The sequence below is a fragment of the Bubalus bubalis genome, chromosome 12 (assembly GCF_019923935.1).
Source record: "Bubalus bubalis isolate 160015118507 breed Murrah chromosome 12, NDDB_SH_1, whole genome shotgun sequence".
Taxonomy (NCBI): Eukaryota; Metazoa; Chordata; class Mammalia; order Artiodactyla; family Bovidae; genus Bubalus; species Bubalus bubalis.
The window spans coordinates 20,017,167-20,042,853 of record NC_059168.1 but is presented as its reverse complement, the minus strand read 5'-3'; positions in this window follow the sequence as shown (position 1 = coordinate 20,042,853).

Genomic DNA, 25,687 nt, shown 5'->3' with positions numbered 1-25,687 from the left:
GATACATCTCTGGGGGTAGAGAAAAGTACCTTTATGGGATAGTAAAAGTTTGTAAACATATGAAATTAATGCGATTTTCCTAAGGAAAATGTAAGAGAAAAAAAATTTTGTGTGGAAAATGGGAAGAGGGGCTATAAACATGATGGATGCTGGGAAACTGATGTTTAGAAAAGAAGCTGTCAGGGAAGTAAAGGTACCAATAAAGGGAACAGTACTATACTAGGAGAAGAAATGTGGCAATAAAAATCTCTGTTTGAGAAAGGAGCTTTCCAGGGTGCGTCTGTAATTCTGTCATTTGGCATAGGCTGGAGCCCTCTTTTGGGTTGCCAGGAAAGATCTTAAATCACAATGTTTATAGTTTCCTTCGATGGAACTTCAGGAAAATGGCCAAATATGCATTATTGAATATGGATTCAAATCTGATGGACTGAGTCATGCGCTATATTGGGACTCGAATTCTCAAGTTGGCTCCTTCCTGAGGGTCTCAGGTCATCTTTCATTCAGAGAAGATGTACAGAGCCTGACTCCACGCCAGGCAGCACACAAATGGCCCAGCAGTCCTACTTGGGTTCTCTTGGTCATTAGTCTCCTCCGCAATTATTTCACAACTCGTCTCTTTCCCCAGCCTTGCCATACTTTTTCTGTCCTCCCCTCTCAGCTAACAATCTCTTTCCTCCTCTCACTGAGAAAATAGGAGTTCCCAGAAGAGAATTTTGACAGTTGCTACCAAGTGGATCTACACCACCATACTCAGTCTGCCCCCTCGATACAATGAATTAGCCGCCTGGGCTCCTACTTGGGGCTAAATCCTCTCTAGGGTCACTGGCTCCCTTCTCCTCTCATCAACTCCACTCATTCTCCTCTTCATTCAGAGCTCTCTGCCCTGGGATCATTTCCAGCATCATCTGAGCACTCCCTCGGGTCCATGTGCAGCCCCATCTCCCGTGTCTCTGCTCTTCCTTTACTCCTACTCCTACTGCTGTTGCTGCTGCTACTACTCAGTCTTCTATGAAGAGTTATCTGTGTTTATAGTTGCCACTTCCTCTTCTCCCATTCTCTCTCAAATTCTTCCAATCATGCTTTCCTCTCCACAACTCTATGAAAACAGCTCTTGCCAAATTCACTGACAGCCCTCATGCTGCCAAGACTGACAATCATACCTCGGTTCTCATTATTTGACACAGTTGGTCACTCCTTCCCTTTTGAAACAATTTCTTTGCATAGCCCTCAGTTCCCCACTTCTCTTTATTCTCCTTGCTATCTCAAGGAATGTACCTTCTCCGTGTCCTTTACTTTATAAGGCTCTTCTCATATTCCTGATCTCCAGCTGCTGGAATGCCCTAGGACTCAGTCCTGGGAACTCTTCTCTAAGTGGAGGTCCTTCCTAGATTACCTTATGCAGTCCCATGACTTTAAATACCATTTGTCCATTAATAATTTCCAAATTTGTATATCCGGCATGACCTGTCTCTTGACCATAGACTTTACCCAGTTTCCCATTTGACATCTCCACTTGAATAACTGATATGGATGTCAAACTTCACACTTCCAAATACTGACTCTATATGTACTCTCATCCCATCTGTTTCTCTTCCATCCTCTCTCCCTTGTTTAACGGTGGCTCCTTTCTGTTGATTGCTAGGTCAAAAATCTCGTGCTATTGTGCAGTGAAAAGAGTGGTCTGAGATTTAGGTGAAATGGTCTCTAGTCTGAGGTCCACCATGAAAGACAATGTGCCATGGGCCTGTTGGCTGAATTCTCTGGGGACAGGTCCCCTCCCCTCTCAGTTCCTTCTTCTGTAAAAGGAAGAGGTTCAGTAGTGATACTAGTGATACTGCTGGGAAATCAACCTGATGTTCCGAGTTAGCACCACTTACAATTAACTCTGTTCCATTCCATCTAATAAATAAATGTCAAACATCTTCCATGTCCACTGTTAACAACAAGGAGAAACAAAAGGCACTCCTTACCCTCATGTTATACCTCATGAGGACTAGATCTTGCATATTAGAATGAAAATAAATCTATATTTTAAAATGATGTAGTATAGTTTTATACCTGATCCTCATCTTCAGATGAGGACACTGAGCTGATGTTCAGAAGATCATAAAACAGAAGCAATATTGCAACAAATTCAATAAAAACTTTAAAAATGATCCACATCAAAAAAAAGCACAATTTTACTATTTAAAATAATTGAAGTGACTTATTCATGCTGCTGCTACTGCTAAGTCGCTTCAGTCGTGTCCGACTCTGTGAGACCCCATAGACGGGAGCCCACCAGGCTCCCCTGTCCCTGAGATTCTCCAGGCAAGAACACTGGAGTGGGTTGCCATTTCCTTCTCCAAAGCGTGAAAGTGAAAAGTGAAAGTGAAGACGTTCAGTCATATCTGACTTTTAGCGACCCCATGGACTGCAGCCTACCAGGCTCCTCTGTCCATGAGATTTTCCAGGTAAAAGTACTGGAGTGGGGTGCCATTGCCTTCTCCGGACTTATTCATGAATGCATAGTTAATATTTAGTGGACTTGGGACTTTCCAAAAAGATCATATTTGATTACTCCAAATATAGAATTCAGTTCATTTTACCATCATTAACCACTTTTTAAAAATCAGAGTATAGGTTCCGAAGCTGAAAGTTTCTGTTTTATTTTGTTAACCTTTTAGAAGCAGTATAAGATGAGAGGTCTCATTGGGAAATGATCCTTATATTTTTGCAGCTTGATAGTCTATCTACACCAATATGCAAGAGTAGGCAGGATTTAAATGCCTAAAGATGAATAGCCTGTCCACCTGTGTACACAGTCCAGTGTTTGGACAGGATGAGCTATGATTAATTTAAATCAATAACTTAAAAACAAAGCACTCCACCCATTCTATAAGAAAGGATCATGAAATTCACAAAGGGCACCTGAAACAGCCCATAAAAAACAGTCATGGTTAATGCCTGGGTCAATACTATCAAACTTTAGCTTAATTTATAAGAATGATGAGAGAGTCACAAGGGTCTCGACACACCCATCCTAACTATGAACTAATTTCTTCCAGACTATAAGGGAATCCTTTCCTAAGGAATTCAGTTCCTTGAACTTGACCTTGTCTTTAGAGTGAAGAAGAAAACAACTGCCAGATTGAGGGAGAAATCTTTTCTTCTTTGGCCAAACTCTGATCAGTGGAGAAATAAGATAACGATACCTGGTGAATAAGCACCCAGAGGAGCCTCTCCTCAACTACAACTGCTGGAAATGAGGGGTAGTTACGTGGAGCAGTTGGGCTGCTGGAGGATTTGCAAGGCTGTTCTCTGTGAATAAGAACACTTCACTGTAAAATCTGAATTTGTCTTAGGCAAAGGGGACCTTTGTCATCACCTTTCAATCCCTTTGCTTCATAAATATGTCCTTGAGCTTAAAAAGCCCTGGACCCAGCATTATTATATTCATCTGTAAAGTAGAGAAGCAGGTGGATGTTTCCATTTTAGATGAGACTATGAGCTCAGAAGGTGTTCAGTGACTCACTCAAGGTCACACACAGCTAGTCTGTTAAGGAGCAAGAGCCTGAACCATGGTTCTATCCTCTGGTAACTGGCCACTGCTAATCTTACAAAGCAGGAGGCAAAGCTCATCAAGGTAAAGCCACTTTCCACAGTTACCTAGGAAATTTGTACAAAGGCAGAGATTTGAGCATAGGCCTCTGATTATTCAGCAGTACCAAAGGGAGTGGTCACTGCTCAGGGCATAGACATGTGTCTCCTAGGGCAGCATCTTCCTTCCTTCCTCCTTCCTTCCTTCCTGCCCCCTAAGGATCTGCCCATCTTCCCTTTTCTACTGTTACCCTCTGCCTCCCACTTGGATTCCACTGAAGAAGATGCCAGAAGATCCTGACATGCACACAATCCCTTCCTCCTTTTGACCCTGAGAATCAGGAAAGGCTTTTGTGGAGTTTTGTTTTATTTTCAAATTTAATAACCATGGGAAAAAAAGAAGACAAGTTAATGAGGTACCAAAGCTTCCAGTTACCTGAAAATTTAAAAATAATGGTGATAAGGACTTCCCTGGTAATCCAGTGGCTAAGACACCACACTCCCAATGCAGAGGGCCCTGGTTTGATCCCTGTTCAGGGAACTAGATCCCATATGCCACAGCTAAGAGTTTACATGCCACTGCTAAAAATCCCATGTTTGGCAATGAAGACCGGGCACAGCCAAATAAATAAATAAATATCAAAATTTTTGAAAATTAAAATTATGGTGATAGTTTCCCTAAAATAATAACTATAAGTGCTTAGCGTAGGACCCAACCTATTAAACGCTCAGTTGATCAATAGATATTTACTCATTATTATAATAATTACTCTTGGCCATTCAGTGAATTAGGCAGAACCTGTTTTCAGACTCCTTGCCTAGTGTTCTATCACAGTTGCTTCACTGGGTTTTGATGCTTGACTTAAAGAGCTCAGGTAAGACAGGGGTTGTGAACTTGTGGGGAGAGGGGTAAAAAGATGGGGCAAATTAGTTCATCAGTTACAAAGGGCCAGTCATCTAGGGAGGGTTCCTGCATTCATGCAGGGAATGCAGGGCTCAGACTAAAGGTGTATATTGCTTGGTTCCTTGTCAGGGATAAAAAAGCAGAAGGATGTATTTGGCTGGAGAGTTAAGGACTAATGAGAGAGAGGGGAAGAAATTATCTTCTGTCTGCCTGCTCGGACAGTAGGTACAAACTGCGGACCCCTTCTAGACTATATCTAATCATACACTGGCCAAGAAATCTCTGGATTTCCCCAGCATGTTCACTTCCCTTCTCCACTGAGCTCTGCCCCTCACTCACACACTTATTCCCATCTCTGCCCCAAATGGCTCCAAAGTCTAATGATTCCAGGTTCCCCTCAGCTCCTCCCCAACAAGCCTTTTCCAAGACTCCCCTCCCTAGAGGGACACCCCGCCCTCCTCCAGGCTGGCCATGTGGAGTCTGTCTTTTTCCTCCCATCTCTTTACACTTGTGTATTTGGTCTTTGACGCAGGGGTTGACCCCACATGTTATATTATCGTGTGCAGAGCACATTCTGCCGGCAAATGACTTACAGCACATGCTTCGTCTTCTGTTCTTTCTATTATGGGCGTGATTTAGAAGATGAATGTTTATAACATGACCCAAGGAATTTCATCCTCCTCTGGAAAACTGTGTAGGAGAGAATACTAATGGACGAAGAGTAATGTCTTCTGGGCTCCAGCCAAATGTTTGGTCTTGTTTTAAAAAGCCTTTTCACTCACCTTTTATTGTTTATGGTAAACTCTGTACTTTGCTATGGTCGCTAGCTCTTTCCAAAGGGAGTGGTGATAAATAAGTGAGCAACTCATTTGTTTTCCCAGAGAAACAACTTGTAATTGCGGTGATGATGTGTTAATTCTGTATTAAGTGACTTATTGATCAAGCACCTTAAAAGGCTGCAAAGTTTTTCTCTCCTGCATTTCACGGCAGATGGGAGTGGGGAGCAAATGTGAAAGACAAATCAGATTGAAGCGCTGGGGACATCCAGCAGAATAGCAACTCCTTGTCGGTGGAGAACAACTCATCAGTGTCTGCTGCCTACAGGTCCTTGGGAGGAGTCTAACACGATGGAATACACAGGATTTGCTTTCAATCCTGGCTCAATCATTTGGGTAAGTAGCTACTCTGAACCTCAGTCTCCTCATCTGCAAATGGGGGCAGTACCCCTGAGTGTTGTGGCAAGGATTAAATAAAATAATGTGTGAAGAGGCTAATGGTAACAGTAAATGCTTCCTGCTGTGTTTTCCTTTGACAGATCTCTTGCAGCATTACGACCCTGGGGCGGATGCTGCTTCAGGAAAGAGAAGGCTATTATGCAGGAGAATCCCTTTAAGATTAGAAGCGGAAGCGAAACTCCAGAAAGGTTTCTAAGAAGTAAAATCACTTTAAGGGAATCCCAGAGGAGAGAGGGTTCCCTGGGAAGACTGAGAAAATGTTAAGTCTTTTTAAAGAATTCCTACTTAAACAGGACATTGCATGAGTGGTAGATTGGAGAAGGTGAAGTGCTAGCATAATGATTGGGGACAGGCCGTAGATTTTCTCCAAAAATTAGGTGAAGATGTGTGAATTCCTAGGTTTCTTGGGGCCAAGAGAAGGTTGTACTGGCCCTAAGTGAAGCTGTCCCGTGGGGGGAAAGAACCCCACTGAGTGACTGTGGAGTAAACTCTGTCTGGGTGTGGGGGAAAACGAAGGTCATGGCTCCGGAGCACCAGGAAGGTAGTGGACATCTAGTTGGTTGTTCAAGACTGTGAACATGCTACCCCACAGAGCCAGCGATCAGATGCCACCAGTACCCCAAACCAGACCATGTAAGGGGATGAGAGCCAGCAGCAAACAGGCCACGCGTTTCACCAGCCATGGACTTGCACCACAGGTATCAGACAAGAGCCCCGGGTACAGACCAACCAACCACACTGGGTCAGAGACCCAGCTGGGGGATCCTTTTCCCCGTCACCATGGTGACACGGCTTCCCTCTTTAGCCAGATGCCATCTTGGTTGAGGGAGGCAGGAAACCGAAGTGATAAAACATTTTCCCAAAGATACATAGGTTACCCTAAAGCATCTATTTGAACTTTAAGAGATTGTTTCAAATCCAAAGACTCCTGTAAACAGAAAAGTTTCTGTCTTTTGTCTGCTTCTTCCCTCTCCCCATGCCTGGCCCAGTAGGATGAGGACTTATGAGATTAGTTGCAGAGAAATAAAGAGGTCTAACTTTCATGCATCGGAGAAGGAAATGGCAACCCACTCCAGTGTTCTTGGCTGGAGAATCCCAGGGACGGGGGAGCCTGGTGGGCTGCCGTCTATGGGGTTGCACAGAGTCGGACACGACTAAAGCGACTTAGCAGCAGCAACAGCAACAGGCTTTTATACGCTATTATACTTTAACCCTATTCTGAATTTAATAGCAGCACAGATAGGAGACACTCAGTGCCTGTGAGTTCCCTTAAATGTAATGGAAAATATCAAGTTGGGTGGAATCCTTCTAAAGAAAAAGATACATTTCTTAACTAAAGTTACTTTCAAAGAAGCTCCTCTTTCCTGGTATGTTAAGTTCAACTACAGTCCCTGGGGTCGCAGAGTCAGACGCAACTGAGCATCTGAGCACACAACACAGATTAGGAGGAAAGCTTGTATGTTTTTATTGGTCACAGACTGGTTTTATTTGTGATAACACTGAAAGAAAAGACAAATGGCAAGATTTCCTTATGTTTCAGTTCGTGTATTTTTTTACATTGAACATAGTTCAGATTTTTTCCTGCCGCTCCACAAGTATTAGGGGAGTGAAGACATCACAGCAAGTCCCCTTTTCTACTGTGATGACATTTCACCACGTGGGGTTCCTTGTCCCTCTCCTTCCCAGTGCTCCAGAGTGTGGGTCACTCATCTCAGCCAATACATTTTTGTTACTTACCCCTTCCAACATTATTCCAGACTTCTCCTAGTTATTTTGTCATCCATCTTCATTTAAACAGGCTGAGTGCCCTCTGTGAAAAATATTATTATCTCCATCTTGCAGATAAAGAAACAATGGACCAGCAGAGTTAAGATATTTCTAAATATTTATAGCACATAAAATAATGAGAGTTTGGTATGAACCCCAAATCCTTATTAAAATATGATTCTTGGAGAAGGCCTGACAGTCAGAAAATATCATCTGGGAGCCCAAGGTAGAGATTAGAGTGCCCTTGCTTGGCTTCTCCCCAGTGGACCCCCAGGAATTTGGCTGAGAAAGGAAATATGTTTGCCTACCCTGCCCCCTTCTTTCAGAAACTTGCACAGAGAAGATCACCAACCAAGGGACAGTATATAACCCAGTTTTAGATATCTGACTGTCATCTCTGAGTAAGAAAAATACATGAGAGTTCCCTTTCAGAAAGTAGAATAGATGCTTTTTTCCCCATCATCAAAACAGAAGAAGAGAACTGGAGTTCTCAAGGAACTCGCCTCAACCTGAAGCAAATCACAAATGGGGCCACTGCTTAGACAGCGTCGGTCAGATCCCCAGGCTTCCTCCAGATCTGATTCCACCTCCAGCTGTGCATGTGGCCGGGAGCGGGAAGGCTTGGCAAGAATGCGGATGGTGTGGTTGTTTTCCCTGGAGACCAGGACTACTGAGAGTTTTAAACATAGTAGGGCCAGATGTAGCGATTAAAAACCTAATCTCTTCAAATCCACTTCACCTTGAAATCTGTTATATAAGAGGGAACTTGGAAGTGATCGTATTCCCTTCCACTCTCAAGGGACCAGGGAGTGGTTCAACTGATGATTTTTAAACTTTTTTTTTTCTCCCAAAGGAGATATTACAGAGAAGTCCAATACATACAACAGTTAAAGGCCAACAGCTCAGGGTGAGATGGAGGGCTGACAGCAGCCCCAGCCTCTGTGCGGTCTTTTTCTGCCACTCCCACACATCCCCAGGACATCCCTGTGGAACCCCAGGGGCTCCACAGAGCGTAGTTTGAAAATCACTGCATGTGAAGAAACATGTGAGAGAGAAAACCACACGTGAAGAATTATCAGTAAGGGCTCCCACAAGCGTCATGCTTGTACTTTGGAGAATTATGATTCATTAACCAAATAAGAAGTTACCACCATTTTTTCCAGGGTTCTTTATCCCAAGAACACTAGGATACACACAGAATATATTTATTCCATTGCCTCGGTGGCCATTTTAAATTTAGCAAATATTGTTTTTCCTTTGTTTCTACTTAAGTTTTCAGATTAGATACCTTTCACTGTGCTAGACTTAACAGGAGTCATTAAAATGTTCAAAACAAACACGTCTCAAGAAACTCCCAATATACACAGTATGAAAAGACACAAATAAAAAGTGAAACAAATAAAAGGTGAGTGACAATTAAAAACAAATGAGATATTGCAAGATAATATGTGATTAAAGGCCAAAGTCATCATCCCGAAAATAATTGTTGTAAGTACCAAGACTGCCTTTTATCTCAGTGGTACCTTACTTATGAAAGTGACACAGCTCAGCTGTGTCCAACTCTTTGCGACCCCATGGACTATAACAGTCCACGGAATTCTCCAGGACAGAATACTGGAGTGAGTAGCCCTTCCCTTCTCCAGGGGATCTTCTCAACCCAGGGATTGAGCCCAGGTCTCCCGCATTGCAAGCAGATTCTGTACCAGCTGAGCCACAAGGGAAGCCCAAGAATACTGGAATGGGTAGCTTATCCCTTCTCCAGCAGATCTTCCCAACCCAGGAATCAAACTGGGGTCTCCTGCATTGCAGGTGGATTCTTTACCAACTGGAAAAGGGAAGTTGGTATAATTAAGGGAAGCCTTAATTATAGTATCTAGCAAAACAAAGGAGGTCAAGCTCCGCTCTCTTTAGCCCTGGTCACATCTCCCTTGGAATGTGGACTTAATTCTAGGGGTCTCACTTTCAGAGGAGTATGATCCAAGGGTAATGGGCTTTGATGTGAAATCATGTTATGTGGACAAGTGTTAATAGAGTTGTAACTGCTTTGCCTGGAGAAGGAGGAACATTCTTATCCTTTTTTTCTTCTCCAGCATTTTCGTTGAAAAGGATATGGTCCATCTCTCTGCAGCCCTTCTTCCCCTCCATCCTTCCTATTCTCCTCTCCTGTAGGGCTGGCACCAGGGGGTGCCGTTTACACAGACTGCAATGTAAAGGCTATCCTTCAGGGCCCTGCGAGGCAGTAGCCCAGTCACTGCCATTATGAAAAGGGACTTGATTTTTAACAAGTGGCTCCAAAGGTTGATTCAAATGCAAAGTTCAGAGGACAAGGTGAGTGAAATTTTGGTTTAGGATAAGGACATTCTCACAGTGGGAGAAGACAGAATGGACAGCTCTAGATGGAAGTATTTGGAAAGAGGTAGGGTGGAGGGAAGTCCATGCTTTGAAGATGGATAATAATAAATTAATTGTGCTTTTGTGGTGTGACTGACATTGTGGCATTTTAGGTTTTCACAAGTGTTCTCCTTCTTAGGCATTACAACAATACTCCTGGGTGGGAACTATAATTATCTTTATTTTCTAGATGGAGAACTGCAGCATGGATAAGTTGCTTTACTTTCTTTCCTAAGGTCACAACAGAAAGTCAGTCAAAGCAGGTACTTGAGCTCAGGTCTCTCCGATTTCAGAATGCAAACTCTTAACCATTATGTCACATGAAACGGTTGACGAGGAGGTACAAGATTCCATCATTCTTAATGTGTTTGTCTGTTCAATTGTGGCTAACCTTGACCTACAAATGAAATTAGATCTTGACCTTGTACATCAGAGAGTAAAGTCATTTCTGTGGAGTAAGGGTGGGTGAGCTGCATGTGCCTGGCTCTCCCTGCTCATTCATGTCTCTACCTGGGACTCAGGGGTGAAACCGCACACCTGGGCTCCAGATGCCCTGGGGAAGCTGTCTTCCATGCAGCATAACCCGCCAGATCTGATTCCATCACTCAGACACCCAGCGTATGAAAGATGTGCAAAGACTCATGCTGGGTATTTTGTTTGGTTTTCCCAAATGCCCGCTCCAAAAATAACACCTAAGGGAGGCAAGACATGGCCTTATGGGATATTGCAGAGTCGTTTGCTGGTGGGAGCTGGTGGGAACGGAGCCCATCAGAGCACACTCAGTGTCCACCGTCACTCAGGAAACATAAGATGAAAGGGAGAGACAAAACCATTCACAACGTGTGCCTCTGACAGCTGCAGCTCTCCCATCGCTAGTGCTGGGCCTGCTCTGAAGACCACGGGGAGGCCTGCACCGAGGCCCTGTTAGTGCTAAAACAGATGTTCCTTCAGCGTGCACATCTTAGGTGGCCACTTTCACGGGGTGGAAAAGGATAATCTAAACCTTCCCGTTCTTGCCAAAATAACCATGTGTAGGTCTTTGTTCTGCAAGCCTCTGGAACACACAGATAGATTTCCAAGCAGTGGGAACCTCCTGTCTAATTCAGTCTTTGGACCAACTCTTGTTCTGTCCATTTCACCCCAGTTTCCTGAAACCCTGGCTGGAAGGCTCCATGGCTGGAGTCTGTGAGAGCCTCCTTTGTACGGAGAGTGTTCACGGCCAAAGCCATCAAAGCAGCAGTAAGGGACACTGGCCTCAAGTCAATGACAGCAGTGACAGGTATTGCCTTGGCTTCCCAGGCTTCCCCCCACCCCTGCAGTTCTGTTCGCCTCATTTGGCTCCTTTTCAGGGAGCATGGGAGCAGTGTCACTGCCCCTGGGTTGCAATTGGCACTGCCAGGCTGAGGCGGGGGATGGCAGAGGACCAAGCTGTGGCTGATTCAACTGCTTGGGGAAACGTTTGGGCCTTGAGTTGACACAGAAACTAGCTACAAAGCAAGAAAAAGAATTCTCCAAAGCAACCCAAACATGGCAGCCCCAGATTTATATTCAAACCTTTCCTCCATTTTCCTTCTCTGAATTTGGAACATTTGCATCAGAAAGAGAAACTGGAAAGAGATGGATTTAGAAAAAAGAGGGGAGTAGGTTAGAGAGTCACAAAGAGAGGCAATGTGACAAAGTAAAAAAGAGAAATGGACTTGGAACAAGATCTCAGATTTGGGCCTTGTCCGTATGCCTGTGTGGCCCAAGGAAAGTCACCTTTCAGCTCCAAGATCTGGGTTACTTAGGTCCCTTTCAGCTATAAAATTAAGACCTAAGAGTTCTTGGTTATATAAACAGAATTCTTCTAAGACCATAATTATTCCCATAATCAAGAACTATTTGTGAAGTCATCAGTGTGTGATTTTCTGAAGATAAAAGCAAGAAGACTTGATCCTTACAGGCTGGATAGCTGTAATATGGACCAACAACTAAGTTTTTGAGTGTCTAAAAACTTAACCAATATGAATTAATAATATAAATATTATGAATTTAATAAACAAAAATGTTTATATCATGGGACAGTGAGTGATAGGGAAATTTTTCAACAGGGGAAACCCAGCTCCTGATTTTAGGATGACACCTTCCATTTCAGGTGCTCCAGAGCCTAAGACCCACAGGAACTCTCTGGCACGGCAGAACTGTGTTCTTGTATTCTGTTGCCATTTGCAACAGACCTGAAGGGGTGATGGGTCAAACAGAAGGAGCCCTTCTGGGGTTAACGACCATAAAAGCTGAAGACCAAGGCTACACAATGATACTCATTGGAGTGAGTTTCTTTTAATGGATGTCCTTGGTCACCTTAAAGAAACCTGAGTGCCAAAGAATTGATGCTTTTGAACTGTGGTGCTGGAAAAGACTCTTGAGAGTCCCCTGGACAGCAAGGAGATTGTCCTGAATATTCATTGGAAGGACTGATGCTGAAGTTGAAACTCTGATACTTTGGCCACCTGATGGGAAGAGCTGACTCATTGGGAAAGACCTTGACACTGGGAAAGATTGAGGGCAGGAGGAGAAGAGGACACATCAGAGGATGAGAAGGTTGGATGGCATCATCGACTGAACAGACACGAGATAACAAAGTCCAGAAGATAATGAAGGACAGGGAAGCCTGGCATGCTGCCATTTACGGGGTTGTGAAGAGTCAGACATGACTTAGCGACTGAACAGCAACATTGGTCACCTTGAAGAGACTAAGAATGTTTAAGTAACTTAACCAACACTCAGTAAGGAAGGGAATCAGGATTCAAATTCAAACTGCCTGACTCCAGAGCAAACAGTTTTAACCATGAGTCTACAACCGCCTACTTCAGAATTCTGCCAACCTGAGTGGCAGTAATTTCCAATCCTGACAAATGGAAGTCATCAACATTAGGGATTCTCTAGCTAGAATGCATGTTAGGACCCCTTGGAGAGCTTTGTAAAAACCATCCATGCCAGGCTCACCCCCAGAGTTTCCAGTATTATTGGCTTGAGGGAAGACCTGGTCATCAGTTTTTTTGAAAACTCTCCCTAGGTGATTCTAAGTGAAGCTGGGGTGTGAATCACTAATGTTCATAATGAAAAATGTCAGACTCTAAAATAAATGAAACTCAGGTCTGGGGCTGCCCTCGTGGGATGTATCCATGGCAGCTTTGAGCTGATGGTTTGAGTAGTGGCTTGTGGCGGGGGATACAAATCTTAGAATTGTTAAGCGGTAGATAAAGCTCTGGACCCATGAGAGCTCTGCTCTTGGTGAAAACTCCCCATGTACCACAGGCCTCTGCTGGAGAAATCACCCAGAGAGCACAAGAGGGATTTATTTGGCTGCAAATGAATGTTTGTATCAAGAAGACAGATTTAACCATTTAAGTTCCTATTAATGGGAGAACACTCTCACTCCTCTTTGGTTTCCAGGGATGGAGACTTCCCCTAAACGGCATTTTCTTACCTCACCACTAACACTCCAGGGAGGCTGTGCAAGTTGCCAGTGGGAACGAGCGGAAGGGAAAACAGGTCATCCAGGCCCTTCCTCTCTCCCTTCCTGGTAGAAGCCAGCTTCCCCGGAAAAGTTCACGTTCTGCTCTGCTCTGTCTTGGTCTTTGGTCTCTCAGGGGAGACAAGTTTTCTAAGACTGGCCATGTGGCAATGCTTCCTAATTCAGGGTGCAGAGCTAGCCATGGCATACATCTCAGCTGTCCTCATTAAGGCGATATCTTAACCACCCTCTGCCTTATTCCTTGTCTCTTACACAGTTCAGAACTTGGATGGGGGAAAGACAGTTGTTATATATTGACTTCATAAAAATGTCTCATCAGTTCCCTTTAAAATGCCATTTTCCACAAGTTAAACAAAAGACACCAAAAAACACAACAAGTTCTCTCCCTATCCGTACTGTCTCACCATCGTACTACAGCCCTCATTATAATGCGTTAGCTTTTTCTTGAAATAATAACAATCAAACCATTTGTAATCCATATGTTTCTACCCAAGACTGGCAACCAGAACTTTAGGATTAATTGCAAGAGCTCTAAAGAGGTTTTTGGACACTTGTCCCAAGAGCTTCCACAAATAGCACCAAGATGAGTAGCAAGCCCCGACTCAGAGATCCCCACTGCTTTGCCAGGTTATGATGCCTTCTTTCCTAAGTAGTGGCCAAGACAAAAGGCTTTTCAGATCTTCTGGAGGGTGCATGACATGAAAAGCTCATTCTAGTAAAGGGAACCAGACCCCTGTCATCTGACACCAACCATGTCCCTAGGCCTAGAGAGAACCAGAGGAGGACGAGCAGATAACCTGCAGCCTAAATAAGTACTGTCATCCCTGCCCTGGAATCTCTCTGAAGCCTGCCCGGCTACAGTGTAGAATTCCACAGGGCACGTGGCCCTCTTGGACTCCATCCAAAGGAGTAAGTTACCAGGAGGTCCTCATCCCAACATGTGCCTCTGGGACCGTGTTCATCAGCAAGCTTCAGCACAGCTAGTGTTAATAAAATCCTGCTGCTAGTCAGCTAATCACTACATGCATGTTGATTCAGTCAAGGCTCCGTTTAGAAGCAACAACCCAATTTGTCACTCACCCATTCCTCATTCCCTCATTGACCAGTGAGCTTGTTCATAAGGCAGGTCTGGGTGTTGGACAGAATGAGCCTCTGCTTACTGGCCTAATCCAGAGGGCTTTCCTATGATGTGTTGTTTTCTACTACCGGCACCTCCGCTTCATGCCATACTCTTGGCTAATTGAAGTTGCTGAAGGCAAGAGGATTCCACTAATGGACTCAGCTCTCCCTCAGGGGTCAGACGCCAAGACAAAGTCACAGCAGTGGAAGGAAGAGCCCAGATGGCCTGGCTCAGGTGCTGAAGGCCTTTAGAATCTGCCTTAAGGCTCTCAGTGGCTTTAGATTGAAAACCATCTTGGCCCCTTCCAGCAGCGTAAGGCATTTTATGACAGCCTGAAAGCACGGAGCTTAAACAGAACGATGATCACAGGGCAGGAATTTGGACTCCAGGAGAACTGCCTAAGCACAGATTATTTTTCTCCGGTATTTGATGAGAACAAACGAAGTAAGAATTTTCCTTTTGTTCGTCTGGCCTCTGGCATTGTTTACTTTCTTTTTATTATTCTCGAAGGCACTTAGAGCTCTGGCAGCGTTTCTGTCCTAAAATCTCATTGTCAGAGGTTTATTTTTCAGCTGTTTCAAATCATATCTGATAGAGTGAGTGCTTTGCCTGGGTTCATCGCTTTACCTCAAAAGAAATAAAGTTCACCCTTTAAATGACAATATTGATTGTCTACAGCTTTAAGTTTTCTACACTTAAGCTGCAGGCTTCATTTCAAAACCTGTTTTCCCTCATCACAGAGGAACGATGGTGGAAGTCTCACTCTGCTGGCGTCTGGGTAATGACCTAACACCGTTGTTTGGACTATCGCTGCGTTTTGTCAGATTTTCACTGCGCGTGGAGTAATTCTTTGTCAATGGTGGTTCTGTCAACTGTGGTTTTGAGGCAATGAGGTTTTATACTTGTGCCTGAAATTTCTTAAATATATAAGCTTTTAACGTTTGCGAAGTTGACTTCAGTCCTCTTTTAAAAGAAACCCAATATGCTGTTTTTCCTCTCCTCAATCAGGACGTGCGTCGGAGAGTCTGGACTTCACGTGCTGCTCTTCCAAAACAAGGACAGGATATCAACCCAGAAAAATGAGCCCTTCAGACCTGCGATGATCTGTGAAAAGCTCAGATGGACTTAGCAGGCATTTTCTTGACACCTGGGAAAAGTCAGCACGTGAGAGAGGGAGTAGCATTATGGTTACAAGGCTACGTTCTAGAGCTGGGCTGCCTGGTTTAATGCCAGCTACTCAACTGTAGTGGGTTAAATGGTGTCCCCTGCAAAAAAAAAAAAAAAAAAAAGATAAGAGCACCTCCTAACCCCGGGAACCTGTGACTGTGGCCTTATTGGGGAAAAGGGTCTCAGCAGATGTAAATACATTGAGGATCTCTGAGATGAGATCCCCCTGCAGGATGAGTCCTGTATCCAATAAGGAGAAGACACAGATGCAGAAGAGGAGAAGGTCATGTGAAGATGGAAGCAGAGACTGGAGTGATGCTGTCACAGGCCAGGGAACACCTGGAGCCACCAGAAGCTAGAAGAGGACAGAAGTGTTTCTCCTTAGAGACTCTGGAGGGAGTGTGGTCCTGCTGGCCCCTTGACTTTGGACTTCTGGACCCCAGAACTATGAGAGAATACATTTCCGTTGTCTTAAGCCACCCAGTTTGTGGTCATTTGTTAGAGTAGCCCTAGGAAACAAACATGTCACTTACCAGCTGAGTGACCTTGGACACAATATTTGACCTCTACAAATCGGACCCCTCGAAATGCCTTCACACAGGTGAGTGTCTGCACCTGGTATGCTCATACACATGACTTTTTTTTCTCTTGTGACAACAGGCAAATACAACAGAGCTGAGATTTCAACCCAGTAAGTGCTGGTCAAAAGAGTCACTATCTTGCAGATGTAGAGGGCAGACTTGTGGACATAGAGGGGAAAGGGAGGGTGGAACACAATGACACATATGCACTACTGTGTGTAAAATAGCTGTCTAGTGGGAAGCTGCTGTATAGCACAGGGAGCTCAGCTCAGAGCTCTGTGATGACATAGAGGGGTGGGATATGGGGAGAGAAGGAGGCTAAAGAGGGAGGGATATGTGTATACATACAGCTGATTCACTTCATTGTACAGTAGAAACTTGTGCTTGGCACGTAACATGTGCTCAATAGGGTGTTCATCACTGTTTCACTTTTACTTACCCTACAGAGTTGTGATGAGAATCAAACGAAATAGTGTATTTAGAAGAATGCAGTGTATTCAACTGGTAATTATGACCATGATAAAATGACTGGGTCTTTCCGCTCTCATGATCTGCCCTTGCATTTGCTGATAATTAGTGCTAACTAAGCATGTGTGAAGCAAGAAGCCAGGGGCAAAGAGTGTATACATAGAACAACACTGAGCTGGAAGCTTGGTTTTCTAGAGTCTCCTTAGGGCAGCTTCTACCCTGCTGCTGGTAAATCATTTAGGAGACTCCTGCTCTGGAGGATAGTCTTTGGAAGACACTATGTCCCTACATGGAATGGTTGTTTGAATCCCCAGAGTGTCCCTGTTCTGAGAATGGCCAACGCATGGTTTGTTCTCCAAGGGCCATGTCTGTGTGATGTATCCCTTGCTGATCAGCTCTGTGGTGGGCCCTGCCTCAGTCTCCAGGATTTTTCAAACAGGCTATGAGGAAATAGAATGGGTCCTCTCTGGTGGTGCAGCTGTAACATGTGAGGTGGGGAATGTGTGGCAGCCCAGTTTGCTGCCCATCTGCCTTAAGAGAGAATGAGACTGATGTGCAGAGAGCACCCAGGTGAGCATGTAGGGTGGGCCCTAAGAACATTTGAAGCCACAGCACTCCTGCCCTTCCCAAAGTCACGACTAACCTTCCAATACATTCCCTGTTTTACCTAAATGGTATTTCTGTTACTTGCAACCAAGAGAATTTTCCTCTCCCTTAAGAACCAGTCCAAAAATCTCCTGTTCTACAAAAATTCTCCTGATCTCCTCCCCCACGAGATCTAGTCAGGGCCATAGAATTTTGCACTTCCCTTCCCAGCGTGGGTTCTAGTCCCCCTGAATTACTAGGGGCTTCTCTGGTGGCTCAGACAGTAAAGAATCTGCCTGAAATGTGGGAGACCTGGGTTCGATCCCTGAGTTGGGAAGATTCCCTGGAGAAGGGAATGGCAACCCACTCCAGTATTCTTGCCATGGACAGAGGAGCCTGGCAGGTTGCAGTCCATGGGGTCACAAAGAGGTGGACACAACTGAGCAACTAATACTTTCCCTTTCTGAAATACTAAGCTTCTTAAGGACAGTGTTTAGGTCTGACTTGTCACCTGTCCCAGTGGTATGCACCAATGATAGACTGGCTTTGTTTTCCAATGAACATATGGATGACGTAGAATGTATGCACTCAGGTCAGATTATCTCTATGATCTTTTCCAAACTGGAGATTCTCTAATGGTGATCCTAAGTTATTTGTAAAGGGAGGTTCTGAAGTTTTGGTGGATGGTTCCAGAATTCCAGAAGTGATAATTTCCATTTTATGTTTAATTTTACTTCCATACCTCCATCTTTCCTTGACAAAGGTGTGTCTCTAGCACCACTCATGGTTTGGAGTGATGAATTGCTGGCATCACTCTTAGGTTCACAAATGGAGTGAGAAGGGATAAGGAAGGGAGAGAAGCTGCAAATGAGAGATGAAGAGCTACGAGAAAGCTCATGGTACATATGTGTGTGAGAGAACTTTCCAGAAAGAGAAGTGAACTGAATTATGTGTGAAGGTCAGAGGGAGAGGAGTTGGTGCCTGCAGGAAACTTGTCTGATCAGTCATCACAGTGAAGCAACTAAACTGACAGAAGCCGTAAGAGGTTAGATTTCTCTGTTCCTGACAAACAGGTGGCCAACAGGCACATGAAAAAATGTTTTATGTTGCTAATTATTAGAGAAATGCAAATCAAAAATACAGTAAGTACCACCTCTCTCTGGTCAGCATGGCCAAAATGTCTATAAATAACAATTGCTGGAGAGGGTGTGGAGAAAAAGGACCCATCCTACACTGTTGGTGGCAATGTAAATTGGTACAGCCACTATGGGGAACAGTATAGGCGTTCCTTAAAAAACTAAAACTACAATTGCCATATGATCTTTCAATCACACTCACGGGCATATCTCTAGAAAAAACTAATTTGTAAAGACATATGCACCCCAGTGTGCGCGGCAGCACTATTTACAATAGACAGGATATGGAAGCAACCTAAATGTACATTGACAGATGAGTGGATAAAGAAGATGCGGTACATGTATACAATGGAATGTTACTCAGCCATAAAAAGGATGATACAAAAAAGGATGATGCAAATAATGCCATTTGCAGTAACATGGATGGACTGGAGATTATCATACTAAGTGAAATAAGCTAGACAACAAAAAATATCATATGATATTGCTTATATGGGAATCCAAAAAAAAAAAGATACAAATGAACTTATCTACCAAACAGAAATAGACTCACAGGCATAGAAAAGCTAATGGTTACCAAAGGGAAAAGGATGGGGAGGGATTAAATTAGGAGGTTGGGATTAACATATCCACTGCTACTGCTAAGTCACTTCAGTCGTGTCCGACTCTGTGTGACCCCATAGATGGCAGCCCACCAGGGTCCGCCATCCCTGGGACTCTCCAGGCAAGAACACTAGAGTGGGCTGCCATTTCCTTCTCCAATGCATGAAAGTGAAAAGTGAAAGTGAAGTCACTCAGTCGTGTCCGACTCCTAGCGACCCCATGGACTGCAGCCTACCAGCATTGCTCTATATAAAACAGATAACCAACAAAGATGTACAGCACAGGGAACTATCTGAAAAAGAATATATATGTCTGAATTACTGTGCTATACACCTCAAACTAACACAACACTGTAAATCAACTATGCAATTTTTTTGTTAAGTTTTAAAGATTTCTCTGTTCCTGGCCACCTAAAAAATTACTTTCATTTCCCAAAGTGTTTTCCAGAGAACAGTCTGGTAGGGGGAGAACCTGGCTGCAAAGAGGTCACGGAACACTGAGTCTACTTTCTTCATGAAGGGAGACAAACTACTTTGGGCCATTTCTTTGAAGTCCCTCTAGAGGCTTCTAAAGGTTGGGTAGTGGCATCTGGTCTTTAATCCCAGACTTCAAACTTGTTGATTTTTGCCCTGAACCATCTGCTTCTCAACTTTCAGAGAATCTTTTCCTTTGTGACCAGTAGGGAAAGAAATATTGCATTTTTATTTCTTTCTGTTTTGCCTTCCCCTCCCAGTCACAGCATTAGAAAGGGGGGACTTACTTGTCAGAGGGTGCGCTGAAAGACACAAAGTGCTGACCTTGGCATCTGCAGCACATCTCCTCAGCTGGATGCCTTTCCCTTTACTCTCTGATAGGAAGGGAGCGACGCTGAGTCTAGTCTTGGGACCAGTCAACGTCAGCACACTGTTTGTACTACTTGCCGTCACCATGATCATGAGGAGCATGGGCTCTGGGACCCGACTGCCTGTTTGAATTCCAGCGGAATAAGTACCTGGACATATTATCTCAGACCCAGTCTCCACGCTTCCAACGTGACATAATGATAGCTGCTGGCTCGATGAGGCATTGTGAGGATTAAATGAGATAAAACACGGAAAACCTTCACTCAGTGTCTGGCGTTTTATAACTCCCATGAACATTAGTTGGGGTTTCCAAAGTGGCATTAGTGGCAAAGAACCTGCCTGCCAATGCAGGAGATATAAGAGAGGTGGATTCAATCCCTGGACTGGGAAGATCCCCTGGAAGAGGGCATGGCAACAGACCCCAGTATTCTTACCTGGAGAACCCCATGGACAGAAGAGCCTGAAGGGCTACAGTCCATAGGGTTGCAGAGAGTTGGGCACGACTGAAGTGACTTAGTATGCATGAACACTAGCTATTATTACTAGACTACTACATCTTTAATATAGTAATAGTATTTTCAATAATAAAGTGGGAGAAAGCTCTGCACTGGCCAGAGAACTTGCAGCAAGAGGGAAGCTTAAGTAGTCAAACAAGCCCTTTCTTGAGTTCATCCCACTCCAAAGAATTTGGTGTTGTTGTATATGGGATATGAAGTTCAGAAATGGCTGTTTCCAAACTGATGGCTTCCCTGAGGACTTTTTCTCCATTGTGGTTCATCTGATCATGTCCTCTGTTTCCAGCGGTAATGATCGTTTCAAACCAGCCGCAAGCTGGAAGAACATTGCTCTGTGGTAAGCCCAGTGCCACCCTAATTCCATCTTCTCCCAATTCTACAAACCCCAGGTGGTATGTGGGACAGTTAATGTAGGCTTCCATGACAAACAGTTGCTGGGCATCGTAGAAACCCTCACTTCAAGAGGACTGCAGGTTCTGGTCCTCAGAATGATGACAGTGATAACTGAGCTGCCTTTCTGGACAAAATGGCAGCTCTCTCAGTGAAAAAGTTTAGGAGACTGATTTTTTTACCCCCCTCTGCAACTACTATTTATTGCATGAGATTCCAGAAGATAATGAAAAAGAGCAAGTTTATAAGACACTATGAGGTTGTATAAATAAAATGAAGTCATATCTGGAAAAAATGTACCAAAGAACATTGAACCAAAAATATCTAACTTTGCAATCCATACTCGGCCAAAAGTCCCATTGAATTAAAGCACAGACAGTGTAACTATGTACACAAGATGCCTTTAAAGTTCCTCCATAAATTTAGAGAGAAAGGAATAGTCTGTTTAGAGGTACTAAGGCAAAATTCCTTACTGTGGATTTATAGGCACTTGCACAAGTGGTCCCCAAACACCCTTTTTAATTTTTTTAATTATAAATAAGAGAGAACAGATTCTACCCTCATGACTTCCACTTTTGAACTTGTAATCACCAGCACAAAAAACAGAATTCTTGGAAAAAAGGAAGGCTGAATTCCAGGCCTCTGAAAGGGAAGTTAGTCTGACTGAACATTGATTGTATTTTAAATCTACCACATTTCTCCTTTGAAAGCCATGTATTTTTTAACATCTTAGTTGCTTTATGTTGAATTTGTTGAAGGAAATTTCTCAATGTTTTCAGGCCTTTATCCTAATGGTTTTTATTTCTTAATTTCCCCTTTTTTCATTTCTTTTTAAGAATTTCTTTTCTTTTCTTTGAATAAGTGAGAAAATCAAGCTGACTAAGCAATACTATATGAGTCATCCATTTATTAATAACATAGAAATTCTGGGAATTGTAGCTTTCTTTTGGTGCTCACCTTCATTGCATATATTGAAATCAAGTAGTTTCTAGGCAAACCTAGGCAGTTTTTGCATGCGTGCTAAGTCACTTCATTTGTGTCCAACTCTGCAACCCTATGGACTGTAGCCAGCCAGGCTCCTCTGTCCACGGGATTCTTCAGGCAAGAATACTGGAGTGGGTTGCCATGCCCTCCTCCAGGGGGTCTTCTGGAGCCAGAGATCAAACCTGCATCTCCTGCATTGCAGGCAGATTCTTTACTGCTAAGCCACTGGGGAAACTCCCGGCAGTTTTTAGGGGATGTTTAAAGGGGTGGTATCTTGGTTCTTACTGTAGAAGTGCCTGCAGCTTCTGTGACCCAAATTTGAGCAGTAAGTCAGGGGTGTGGCTGGCAAAGGAGGAGGAAGTGGCTATGAAGAGCTAATGTTAACAAACAGATGACCAACCAAGGGGTGGTAAAAAATCTGCCTGTAATGCAGGATACCCTGATTGGATCCCTGGGTCAGAAAGATACCCTGGAGTAGGAAATGACAACCCACTCCAGTATTCTTGCCTGGAGAATTTCATGGACAGAGGAGCCTGGTGGGATACAGTCCATGGGGTCACTTAGAGTGGGACACAACTGAGCACCACACACGCATAATCAACCAAGTCATCCCTCCCCCAACACCTACAATTACCAAGAGTGATAATGTGGAGATAGCTGTGCAATGGGCGGTGCATATGTTTGCTCTCTATGAGTATTCCTTTATTACAGCTCAGTGCTACTGAACTCTGATTATATGGCACAGAAATGTATGGGATGCAGGAGGACTGCGGGATTTACCCTCGATCCCACAGCCTTATCTCCATATAAAGTAACTATCAACTACACTGAGACCGCAGGATTTATATGAACATATCATATCATTGCATTTATTAAAAATATTCACAATCACCATTTCATACAATTTCCCCACAACTCTACGATATAGGTAGGGAAACATCATTTTCATTCTACCAAAGAAGTACTCAATATAGGAAAAGTGCTTGATCTGGCTAACAATATAAGAAGTACACATTATCACAGGAAAGCATACTTTGACTATCAAACTAACCAAGTCATGTAGATCATCAAATCAGCAATATTTTAAAATAATGTTTATGCTGGCAAGGTTGCATGAAGATGGAATTTCTCTCTCTACTAGTGGAAGCACACGCTGGTTAAACCTTTCTGAAGGGCAATTTGCAACATGTATCAGAACCTTTAAATGTATTTAAACCTTTGGATGCAGTGATTTCATTTCTGAGAGTTCCTTCTAAGAAAGTAATAGGAAATGTGGACAAATATTATAAACAAAGATGTTTCTCACAATATTTTTATTAAGGTGAAAACTTGGAAATAATTGAAATATTTAACCACAGAAAACAGTCATGATACGTCTACACAGTGGAGTACTATAAGGTTCCTGGAAGTGATATCTATGAAGAACTTTTAATGATGTGAGAAAATGTTCAGAATACAAAGGTTAAGTGAAAAAGCAGGATGAAAGGCTTACCTAATAGCATGATCATAGTTATATAAAAACATGTACCTAAACCCATTTAAACTAGACTGGAGAAAAAAGACTATAGCTTCAGAGGTTTCTAGGTTATGTATAATTTTGGATTTTAAAAATACTTTTCTGCATGTTCCCTATTTTTAGAAGGAGGCTATATTACTTTTATAGTCAGGGGAAAAAAAACCCCAACAAAGTTCTAAAAATAAAGTGGAAAAGTATGCTCAGAGAGATTAATTAACTTGCCCAAGGTCACACAGCTGCAAAGCAGAGGAGCCAGCACCTAAACCTGGTCCTTCCCCATACCACAGTGTCTCTGAAAATAGTTAACTTCAGCAATGTATCACTGATGTTTGAGTTTTTAGAGAACAAACCATTTGTGGAATCATGCTAGAATCTTCATGACTTCTAGATTAGACTCAGATATACAAGCATTACTTTGTGGGTGGTGGTGGTTTAGTTGCTAACTCATGTCCAACTCTTTCGACCCCATGGACTATAGCCTGACAGGCTCCTCTGTCCATGGGATTCTCCAGGCAAGAATATTGGAGTGGGTTGCCATTTCCTTCTCCAGGGGATCTTACCAACCCAGGGATTGAACTGGGTCTCCTGCGTTGCAGGCAGATTTTTTACCAGCTGAGCTACAAGGGAATTCCTTTGTAGTACTGTTTAAATTTCTGACTCCTACAAGCTTCTGACACCCACAGTGAGAACACACAAGTATGTTAAGCTCACTGCTGGGTGTTACCTGCATGAGATGTGAGCTCCCTTAACACAGAGAACCATGGAGATCCAACACAGAACACGACCTGGAAAGGTTATTTATTCCAGTGATTTCTAAAATGAACTAAACGGCAAAATTACTGGGATGATTTTCCAGAAATACAGACCCAGGTCCACCCTAGAGATTCTATTTTAGTAAGTCTGTGGTGGAGCCCTTGCCTCTGGACCAAGACTGTCTTTAAACTACTCTAGCCAGTGGTGGAAATGTGTCTGAGGAGCTCCCTGTATGCACAGTGAGCCACAGGTAGTGATTCCACTACTCAAGTTTAGAAAAACTCCCCCTCAAATATCAGGATTCACTTAGAACTCAAGTGTGCTGCCACTGAGTCCTGTGATGACTTGGCCCACCCACTCAGTGGGTAATAGGGGAACCACCTTGTCGTCCAGTGCTGCCTGTGTTGGCTTTCTACTCCTGCTTAATTAAATGACACCCCTCGCTCAAAAAAAATACTTGGTGTCTTCAAACTACAAACATCTATTACACTTTCTGTTGGTTAGAAATCTGGGCACAGCTTCACCGAGTGCCTCTGGGTCAAGGTCTCTCTGAGGTTGCAGGCGAGCTGTTGGCCAGGGCTGTGGTTTCATCTGAATGCCAGAGAGGGGACAAGAAAGGGGAGGGAATTTACTTTCATGCTCCCTGATGTAGTTACTGGCAAGTCTCTTTTCTTTTTTCTGCAGCCTAATTCACAGCATGGTTCCCACAGAAAGAATGATCAAAGAGAAAGAGAGAGAACGAGAGAAAGTGAGAACGTTTGCATTCAAGCTGGAAACCACAATCTTTTTCTGCTCTAATCTCAGAAATCACATCTCATCACTTTTCTGCATTTTCTAGATGCCAGTGAATAGCCAAGGGGAGGGAATTACACAAGGGTGTGAATACCAGGATTCAGAGGCCACTGGCTACCTTGGAGGATGCTTGCTATGCTGCCCCAGGCAAACAGCAGAGTTAAAGTTGTACACTAAACCACCTTCATCTCTATTCTACAACTTCTACTTGGCAAATAGGCAGAGGTGGGACTGGGGTGAACTCTGCCTATTGGTGGTAATTGAGTCAATAGACCCAAAGTAGAAAGAAAACAAAACTTCACGTTTAATGTAGGGCAGTACCTGAATTTTCACTCACAGCATAAGCCATGATACTTTAGGTATCAATGCTACTGCTGCTGCTGCTAAGTCGCTTCAGTCGTGTCCGACTCTGTGCGACCCCATAGACGGCAGCCCACCAGGCTCCCCCGTCCCTGGGATTCTCCAGGCAAGAACACTGGAGTGGGTTGCCATTTCCTTCTCCAATGCATGAAAGTGAAAAGTGAAAGTGAAGTCGCTCAGTCATGTCCGACTCCTAGCGACCCCATGGACTGCAGCCTACCAGGCTCCTCTGTCCAATAGAGAGACTCAACTAGCCAATAGGTTCAATCACTCTACTTTGGTCTTTAAAGGAGGGAACATTTCAAATGAACTTGGGAACTATTATTTTCAACTCTGACACACTAGTGAAATACTCAGTTCTACTAGAAAGCATACTTGAACTTCATGTCCTGACCTCAAATGCAACTTGCTCAGGGGTGGATATAATTATATTTTCCATCCTCTTTGGAAGATAGACAACAAATACTGAGTAAAAATAAATA